Below are 10,416 nucleotides of genomic sequence, written 5' to 3'. Positions count from 1 at the left end.
CACACACACACACACACACACACACACACACACACGCCACTACGATTTCCCAAGAATTTCTTGTACTCGAATGCTTAAAAGGCTGTGTGCCCAGATGGGAAGTAAGATTTACCTAAATTGGCCATTCTTGCTGGGAAGGTTTCTCTTCCTCCTTAGAAGTTTCTTAATAAATTCTCTTGTGATACCCTTTGTCTTCCAAAAGTAAATCTTTCTTTTGGGAAGACAAGAACCACAATTCTGGTGACCCTTGGAAGGCCTAGTATAATATAATCCAATTGGGCGTGGGGGTGGGGGGGGCTTGTGCCTCTAACACAAGATCCTTCAGGTTTATGTTTTCAGAGTTTTGGTTCAGAGAGGGCCCCCACGGTGATGGCTTCTCCATAAGTCCTTAGACGTGTAAATGGAGGGTCTTACCTTCGATGGCAGGTCTGGGAAGAGGGTTGGCTAATGACTTTGTTGCTTGTTATGGCCAGAGGTCAGTAACTTTTAACTTCATTCCAGTATGATGCGTGAATTCCCTAGGTGGCACCTGGCAGCAACTTTCCTTGGTCTTTACACCGCTTCTAACAGTGACATTTCAGGGCCATATTTGATAGCACTGCCTGCACTTGTCAGCAGCTTCCCCTCCCACTGTCAATTCCAGCACTCTGATTACAACAATCTGCCATTCCCACTGGCAGTCGTCTGAAACTATATTCATCCTGGACCGGACAGTGGAGTTATCTGTCAAGACTAGCAGCTAGCGTAAACATTACCCAGAACATCAAGACAGCTGTGGCCCATCTCTTTCGTTGGCTCTGCTGGGAGCAAGGTTGTAGAATCTGATGGTGAACTCAGGAGAAATAATTCACCTATGGGCCTATGACTCTATTATTTCTCCTGAGCTCACAGTTAGCAATCTACAACTTTGCTCCCAGCAGAACCAGCAAAAGTGGAGGGCCATAGCTGTCTTGTAGGAGCTCTGGTAGTGTATTGGTTACACACTGGGCTGATAACTGCAAGCTCGGCAGTTCCAAAATGCCAGCTCTTCTGCCGGAGAAAGATGAGGCTTTCTACTCTCAAAGTGATTCACAGTCGCAGAACACAGGGGCAGTTCTACCTTGTCCTATGGGGTTGCTATAAGCCAGAACTGACCCCGTGACAGTGAGTTTGGTTTAGGGAAAGAAATTTTATTTTGGAGGCTGTGAGCAACAGAGTGCTAACCTGCAAGAAGCAAGCCATAAATGTCCCTTCAGTTCTAATATCACTGAAACTGCATGGGGAGAATATATTGCAGCCAGGTGGACAGAGCGAATTTTCCATATTTCTAGGCCACCACGTGCCAATGGCCTACACCAAAGTCTCAAGTTTGAATCATGACTTTTACTGCTACCCCATTAGTTCCTTTGCAAGTAATTAAAATCGTTTGGGGAGAGGGGCGGACCAGACATGTGGCCTCCATTAACCAGGTTTTTAAAGAATTGAGAACCGTTTGGCTTTTCATCATCTATTTAAAGGGTTTGTTTCGGCCCCTGGCTTGTTTGGCACAAACACTGGCACTCTTACTCCAAACTGAGACCTCATATTCATTTTCTTACAGAAAAAAGCTAGCCATTCAGCAATGTCTTGCCACTGGTTCAGGACGGGCAGGGCTACTCACTCACTCAGGCATTTTCCCTACAACTCCAATTCCAACTCAGCTCCAGCTCAAGTCTACACTGTGACTGTGTTCTGGAAAAAAAGCAGGCAAGCTGTTTCATTATCCCCCTTTGTCTTCGAGTCAAAAGCAAATGCAGGTTGACTTTTACACACTGGTCTAAGTTTGGTTTTGTTTGTTTTGACTGCGAGGGTGGGGAGTTGGGAGGTACGCTTGGCCTCGTGCTGCTGCCCTTTCTCCTGGATCCAGTCCACAGTGCCATGACTACTCACTCCTCAGGCTTGGCCCTCGAAGTCTGTCCTGTGACCTGTACCAATGAGCCACTGCGATCCAATGGGTTGTATGCACAGGTAACCAAGTTTGGGAGGGACAGTCAGGAAAAGAGAGTATGGAAGGAGACTTGATAGATCAATACAACTATTTGATAGATCAATACAACTATTATTCAAATGTATTTGAATACAAGATCAATACAAGATTTGATAGATCAAGACAACTATGATTCAAATGTATGCACTAACCGCCAATGCCAGTGATGAAAATATTGAAGAATTCTACCAGAATCTTCCGTCTGAAACTGATCAAGCATGTACTCAAGATGCACTGATAATTATTTGTGATTGCAATGAGCAAGTTGGAAACAAAGAGGAAGAAACAGTAGTTGGAAAATATGGACTTGATGATACAAACGAGGCTGGATTTTGCCAGAACAAAAACTTGTTCATGGCAAACGCCTTTTTTCAACAACACAAATGTTGACTATACACATGGACTTCTCCAGGTGGAAAACACAGAAATCAAATTGACTACATCTGTGGGAAGAGACGATGGAAAAGCTCAGTATCTGCAGCTAAAACCAGGCCAGAGGCTGAACGTGGAACAGACCATCAATTGTTCATAAGTAAATTCAGGTTGAAGGTGAAAAAGCTAAAACAAGCCCACAGAAGACAAACTATAACCCCGAGTCTATTCCATCTGAGTGGTGAGAACATCTCAAAAACAGAGTTGATTCACTGAATCAATTAAATACAAATCTGGATCTCTTCCAGTCAGTTGGCCAAGTAGCTGTCTCCCAAATGTCCTGACTTTTTGATGAGAAGCGGTAAGTGCTTTCAGTGTTTCATCAGCTTGTTGAAACATTTCAATTGTTATTCCATGAATTCCTGAAGCCCAGAGTTGATTCACTGAACACTGACTGATGACAGAAGAGCTGATGATCTGAGGGAGGACATCAAGAACATCATTCATGCAGAAAATAAAAGGTCATGAAAAAGACAGGAAAAGAAAGAAGAGCTTAAAATGGATGTTATGAGACTCTGAAAGTTGCTTTTAATCGTAGAGTAGCTAAGGTAAATGGAAGAAAGGATGAAGTCAAAGAGCTGAGTAGAAAATTCCAAAGGGCAGCTCAAGAAGACAAAGTGAAATGTTATAAGGACCTACAGTTAGAAAACCAAAAAGGAAGAGCGCACAGCATATCTCAAGCTGAAAGAACTTAAGAAAAAAATTCAAGCCCAGAGTTTCAATATTGAAATATTTTATGGGCAAAATATTGAAGGATGCAGAAAGCATCAAAAGAAGATGGAAAGAATAAAAAGAGTTATGGGAAGCATCCAAAGAAGTTGGAAAGAATATACATAGTCATTGTACCAAAAAGAACTAGTTGAAATTCCACAATTTCAGGAGGTAGCATTTGAGCAAGAACCAATGGTACCTTCTTTCAAGGTGTTCAAGCTGCACTGAAAGCATTAGCCAAACACTGGGCTTCAGGAATTCATGGAATAACAATTGAAATGTTTCAACAAGCTGATGAAACACTGAAAGCACTTACCGCTTCTCATCAAAAAGTCAGGACATTTGGGAGACAGCTACTTGGCCAACTGACTGGAAGAGATCCAGATTTGTATTTAATCTGAAGAAAGGTGCCTAACAGAATGCTCAAATTGTAGGAAAATGTCATTGATAAAATACACATAAAATTTTGCTGAAGATCATCCAATAATGGTTGCAGCAGTACATTGACAGGGAACTGCCAGAGGTTCAGGCCGGATTCAGAAGAGGATGTGGAACAAGGGCTATATTTTCTGATGTCAGACGGATTTTGGCTGGAAGCAGAGAATACCAGGAATATGTTTGCTTGTGTTTTATTGACTATGCCAAGGCATTCGACTGTGTGAATCATAGCAAACTATGATTCACTCAGGACAACCTGAGAAAAAATGGGAATCCCAGAACATTTCATTGTGCTTTTGTGGGACTTGCACATGGCAATTGTGGGAACATAACAGAGGCATACGACATGTTTTCGAATCAGGAAAGGTGTGTGACAGGGCTATATCCTCCCACTATACTCATTTAATCTGTATGCTGAGCAAATAATCGGAGAAACTGGATTATATGAAGGAGAATGTGGCATCAGGATTGAAGGACAGCTTATTAACAACCTGTGGTATGCGGATGTCACAACCTTGATGGCTAAAGTCAGGAAAACTTGAAGCCCATGCTGATGAAGATCATGGATTAGAGCCTTCAGTATGGATTACAGCTCAGTTTAAAGAAGTAGTTTATCTTTGGGGTAGTTGTTGTAAATCACATTGTTCTTTTGATTTCTTTTTCAAAGTCCTCTTCTTTAGTATACAAGAATCCAGTTTTATATGAGTTGATCCTCTAGCCTACGTTGCCAAAGTCTTTTGTTTGTTTCCGGTTCATTTTTAAAAAATAATTTTATTAGGGGCTCATATAATTCTTATCACAATCCATCCATACATTAATTGTGTAAAGCACATTTGTACATTCATTGCCCTCATCATTCTCAAAACATTTGCTCTCCACCTAAACCCCTGGCATCAACTCCTCATTTTCCCCCCTCCCTCCCTCATGAACCCTTGATAATTTATACATTATTATTATTTTGTCATATCTTATGCTGTCCGATGTCTCCCTTCACCCACTTTTCTTTTGTCCTTCCCCCAGGGAAGAGGTTATATTATTTCTGTTCTGATCCTTACTATTTCTTTCCATCTTTTATTGGAGGGTTTACATTGTTGCTCTTATTCCAGTTATTGAAGATGCTGTGTTAGGGTGTTGGTTTTGGATTTCTCCTCTTTTTTCAAGTGTGCATTGAGTGCTATAAATTGATCTCTGATAACTGCCTCTGTTGTATCTCAAAGGTTTTGACATATTGTGCTATCATTATCATCTTTTTAAAGGAATTTAAAAATTTCATCCCTTATTTGATTTAGTCACTATTCAAAGTAGTATTTTGTTGAATCTCCATTTGTTTATCCTTCTGTTTCTGTTCTATCTATTGTGGATTTCTAGTTTTATAGTGTTGTGATCTGAGAAAGTAAATTGTTAATCTCATTTTTTTTTAAATGTTAAGGCATGTTTTATTCCTAGTCTGTGGTCTTTTCTTGAGAATATTCCATGTGTTTTGGAGAAGAACGTATACTACGATGGAGTGCTTTGTATATGGCTTGACGGTTGCGTTTTTGTTGTGTTATTCAGCTCTTTTGTGTCTTTATTGTGTTTCTTTCCTGATGTTATGTCTTTCCTTAAGAGAGGCATATGGAAGTCTCCCATTATTATTGTTGAACTGCCTATGTCCCTCCTCAATGATGTGAGGATTTGATTAATGTATTTTGAGGGTCTTTCATTGGATGCATATATGAGGGGGTACCTAAAAAATCCCGGAATTGCCTTAAGAGAAGCAGAACTTTCATAGTATGCACTTTTTCCCACTAGGCGAGCATCCAGCAACTAGCTCTGAGTTAGTACACTCAGTGGCATCTCATTTGGGAAGGTTCTTTCTGGTCACAGTGAATTTCCGTGAAAGCAGCTTCACTCAAACCTTGTTTTTAGTGGTGGCTGATATGAGAGAACAGTGTGCGGTGGTGAAATTTTGTTTCCTGCTCTGGAAAAATGCCGCAGTAACTGTTGTGATGTTGAATACAGCTTACGAGGACAGCGCTATGGGAAAAACTTAAATGTATGAGTGGCCTTCTCGTTTCAAAAAAGGTGGAATGTTGATAGATGACAAACCTCATTCTGGACATCCATCAACTTCCTGAGCAGACGAAAATGTCAACTCGTGCATTTGGAGTTCATTCCACCAGGTCAGACTGTTAATCAAACTTTCTATTTAGTGGTTCTGAAAAGATAGCAGAACAGTGTGTGAAAAAAAGGCTTGATTTGTGGCAGACAGGGGACCGGATTTACCAACATGATATATTACTGTCACTTGGTGTGTGTGTGTGTGTGTGTGTGCCTGTAGTTTGGCGTGATTAGTTTCTTTATTCATCCTGTATTACTCTGAGGATTTGGATATTGCTTTGAGTGTAGTGGTTTCGGTGAAGAATTGTCTTCTATGTTGGTCTCAGGTTTCTGTGTGCTGTTGTTGATTTTGGGGCCATAGTACTCCAGTTAGTGTTTTTTGTTGGTGGTGGTCTTGTTTTTCTAAATTCCTTTAATTTCTCTTTGTCTGAGAATAATTTTATTTGTCCATCATATTTGAGTGTTAGTTTTGCTGGTTACAAGATTCTTGGCTGACAGGATTTTAGTTCCTTCAAGACTTTACAAATGTTGCTTCATTGTCTTCTTGCCTGCATGGTTTCTGTTGAAAAGTCCTACCTAATTCTAATAGCTGCCCCTTTGTATGTGACTGTTCTTTTTTCTCTGGATGCTCTTAAATTTTTTCCTTGTCATTGATGTTAGATAGTTTGATCACAATATTTTGGGCAAGTTTTCTATCGATTTTCCTCCAGATTAGGCTTCGTCCAGCTTCCTGAATAGTTATCTTTTTATCTTTTATGTGGTGGGAAAATTTTCCTTCCAGAAATTCTTGGATTATTCTCTCTGTACAAAATTTTTGTTTGTTTCAATCAATTCTGAAATTCCTATGTGTTGTCAGTTGTTCTTGATTGTGTCCCACATTTTTCTTAGGCTTTCTTAAGTTTCCTTTGCATTTTTTGTTCCATGTTCTTCTCTTAGATTGGAGTCTAAAAATTTGTCTTCAAGCTCACTAATTTGGGGTTCCATATCTTCAATTCTATTTCTTTTGTCTTTTACAGTGTTGTGTATTTCTGTTATTTTTTCCCCCAAGTTTCAGACAGTTCTCAATTGTGAACTACCTGACATCTTATCCATTCATATATTTCTAATCTACATTTTCCTGCTATTTTCTTTGTATATTTGTTCTTTGTGGATTAATATCTCTGGTTAATATATCTGTAGCTTTGTTTTACTTTGAATACTACTTTATGTGATTTCTGAGTGGTGATGTTTTGTATGATATTGTCAGGTTCATGTCTGATGTTGAATCTCTGTCCAGACAACTTCTCTTATTATTTTTTGTAAAGCTAGCCTTGTTTTTACAAATTCCTTGAATTTCTCCTTGTCCAGAAATAGTTGTATTTCTCCCTCATCTTTGAGGGAAAATTTTGTTGGATATAAGATTCTTGATCAGCATGGTTTTTTTGGTCTTCTTTCTTTTAGCTTATTCTTATTGGTTCCCCTCTTTATGCAACAGTTGTTTGCTCTTGAGCTACTCTCAGGATTCCATCCTTGTCCTCGATACTGGAAACTTTGACTATGTCATGGTGATTTTGCTTTGGGGTCTATTCTGATTGGGGTGCTTTTAGTTTCTTTAATAGATATCTTCCCCTCTTTCATGGTGTTGGGGAAGTTTTATCACAATAGTTCTTGAATTGTTTTTTGTGTGGATTCTTTTGTTCCTTCCTGTTCTAGAATATCAATGTAGTGGAATTGGTTCTTCTTGTTAGTGTTTTATATAAGTCTTAGATATTCTTTTACTGTTTTTATTGATTGTTCTTCTCATAGACTGGAATCATGAAATTTGTCTTCAAGTTCCCTAATTCGGCCTTCATTGTTTCAATTCTTCTACTTTGCTCTTGTCAAATTCTAATGTCAATTTTTCTGCTTTGCTGTTGTCAAAATCTAATATCTTCGTATTCTCTTCTGGCACTTGCCTTATGTTTTGTGTGGTGGTTCCATCAAGTCCACCTCATTTTAAAAGTGCCCACACTGCCCAGGAAATGTGGGAGAAGGGATATGACCATCCTTTCTATGAACCAGTTTAAGTCCCAGAGGTTTTTTGTTTTGTTTTTTACTTTCACCTGGTGTGTGTGGGGGAAGTGGAAGATTAGGCATTGGCCCACCTATCTCACAGTCAGATGCTCCTCACTGTGGAGGTGGTGGAAGGGCTCCTTCTTGGCCTGCTGAAAGTTTGTTGCTCCTCTTTATAGCTTCATGTGGGTTCCACCATCAAACTTTCTTGTCAGTGTTCAGCCCACTAATTCTACATTTCTCATATCTGTGTTCTCCATGTCTTCGTTGAAGAGGGATCCTGCCATGCCTCTGTTTATGGTGCCATCTTTTCTGGAAGTCCCTTTGCCCATGTTTTAATAGGATAGTTTGTCTTTTTTATGTTGAGATGTTGTCATTTTTTATCATTTTTTTTAAGATTGTTCCCTTGCCAGTTATGTCAGTGCAAGTAATTTTCCCTAATCTGTAGGTTCTCGTTTTACTTTTTTCCCCTTTTACGTCTTGAATGGTTGCTTTGTGTGTGTAGAGGAGTGGGGAGGCAGCTTGAGCAAACCAGCCGAATGTGGAGGGACATGTTGGATGTCCCTAGCCTCTTGAGTGGGATGGGTTGGGGAATTTCACCTGTATTCACCAGAAATAAGTTGGAAAGAAAGAGAAAGCACTTGTCAGTTTGCACTACACTGGCATTGGTCTATTACATATGGATGAGCACAGCCAATTATCCAGTTTCTGCTCAGACTTTTGAGGAGATAGAGCACTCAGAGTTCAGAATCTCCAATTACGACCCCAAAGTCCTTCCCATCTGTCCAGACACTTTACTAAAATTACCAGAGCTCTCTAATAGTGAGAAATTGCAGTCCCTATCACTGTCTCTTAACTTACTCTGTAGTTTTCCTCCTCCACTTTTATTCTTGATGCATATTTCTCTCCTAGATTCAGCTTGTATTCTGCTCATCTTGTTTCATTGAAGAGCTCTCCACATTGTGTCTCTATCTCTATCTCAATAGGGATTCCATGAAGCTGTCTTCTCCTCACTCATGTGTCTTGCCTCCTATCTCTCAAAATGACCATATACAGCATGGTGCGCTGGTCCATTTCTCTCCTTTGTCACTGTTTCTTTGCTCTCTCTGTGTCATTTAGTATTAATCCCTTTTTTATCCTGTTATTTTATGCTTAGAGTTCCAGGATTATCATCTGTATGCAAGAAATATGAAGGGAGGTGTCATGTACCCCTTACCCAGCATCGGCCAATGTTGACATCTTGTGTAACTGTAGAGAAATAACAAAGTCCAGATATTGACATTGGTATACTCCACAGAGATTATACAGACTCTAAACATTGCCCTCCCAGTCCAAACTGAAACATGTGTCCCAAATAACTTTTCCCTAAGTCTAAATAACAAGATTATCCCACATCATCCTACCCTATAGTCAAAAGGAACATATATGCCTGGCTTAATTTTGCCTGCAAGATCAGAGGGACAAATGTGTCCCACATGATATCAACAAAAAATTCAAAGCAGTAAAGTATTCGTAGTCTTTCTTTCATGTACATGTGTGTTTAGTTCTGTACAATTTCATCATATTTATGTAAGAAACACCACAGTCAGGATCTAGAAATGTATGTGTGATAGTCTTTTCACATTCTTGCTAGCATTTGATGTTCTCAATCATTTTTATTTTATGCATTCTGGTAAGTGTAAACTTGTAACTCCCTATTGTTTTAAATTCTAATGGCTTTCAATGTTAAATATTTTTATATTCTTCTTTTCCATCTTGATTTGCTCTGCAATTAATGCATGTTCATTTCTTCTATCTATTGTCAAAATAAAGTGGAATTTTTTTGTTTCAATTTAAAAAAATAATATTTCTATTTGCATGAAAGATCACATTATACTGGTTTTCCATTAAACAATTCATACACATTTTGGTTAATGACATTGATTGCAAATCCCACAATGTAGCAATACTCTTCCTACTTCCTCCCTTTACCATTCCTATTCATTCTTCTTTCTTATCCTTTCATGGCTTCCGCTATGTCCCTGATGCTTAATTGTTATAAAGAGTATGTACCTTCCTAGTGTTATTGTTCATCTTATTCAGCAATCCTTAGTTGGCTGAAAGTTGAGCCATGGCATGAGTTCAGTTCCTGATCTAAAGAGTTTCTTCAAGTCATAACTTGGGGATTTCACTAGTCTCTGTTCTACTGGCAAGTTTGCTGCTTTTGTTTGTTTGTTTTTAAATGATTTTTAGTTTTGTTGCACAATTATCTCCCATTCTGTCAAAGACCTATTTTGTGATTCGTTTAAGAGTGGCTTGCAGTAATAACCAGGCAATATTCAGCTCCTCTGCTCTTAGGGTCATGGATGCTGGGGTTCACATTATCCCTTAGTCCTTTGTATTATTTCCATGTGTATCTGGTTGACTTTACTTGTCATTGTTCCAGAGTAGAAGAGTCCAATGGCTGCATTATAGATGGCCACTCTCAACCTTTTGAGACTCTAGTTGCTGCTTACCAAGTAGGATGCAGAATCTTGACTTTGTGGACTATATTATGACAATTTGACTTGGTGTCACCTAAGGTTATGGTCATGAGCCCCAAGGCTCAGTGATTCATTCCCTCAAGGTGTTTGGTTTTGGCTAAGAAGTTTTCAAAAGTTGGTGAGATAGTTTATTGTGCCAGCCTGGCTGATAAACGCAGGTGGGATTGACTGAGGGGC

The sequence above is a fragment of the Echinops telfairi genome, unplaced genomic scaffold (assembly GCF_000313985.2).
Source record: "Echinops telfairi isolate 266 unplaced genomic scaffold, ASM31398v2 ScPeMD7_34;HRSCAF=130, whole genome shotgun sequence".
NCBI classification, from domain to species: domain Eukaryota; kingdom Metazoa; phylum Chordata; class Mammalia; order Afrosoricida; family Tenrecidae; genus Echinops; species Echinops telfairi.
Note: the sequence above shows the minus strand (reverse complement) of the source record.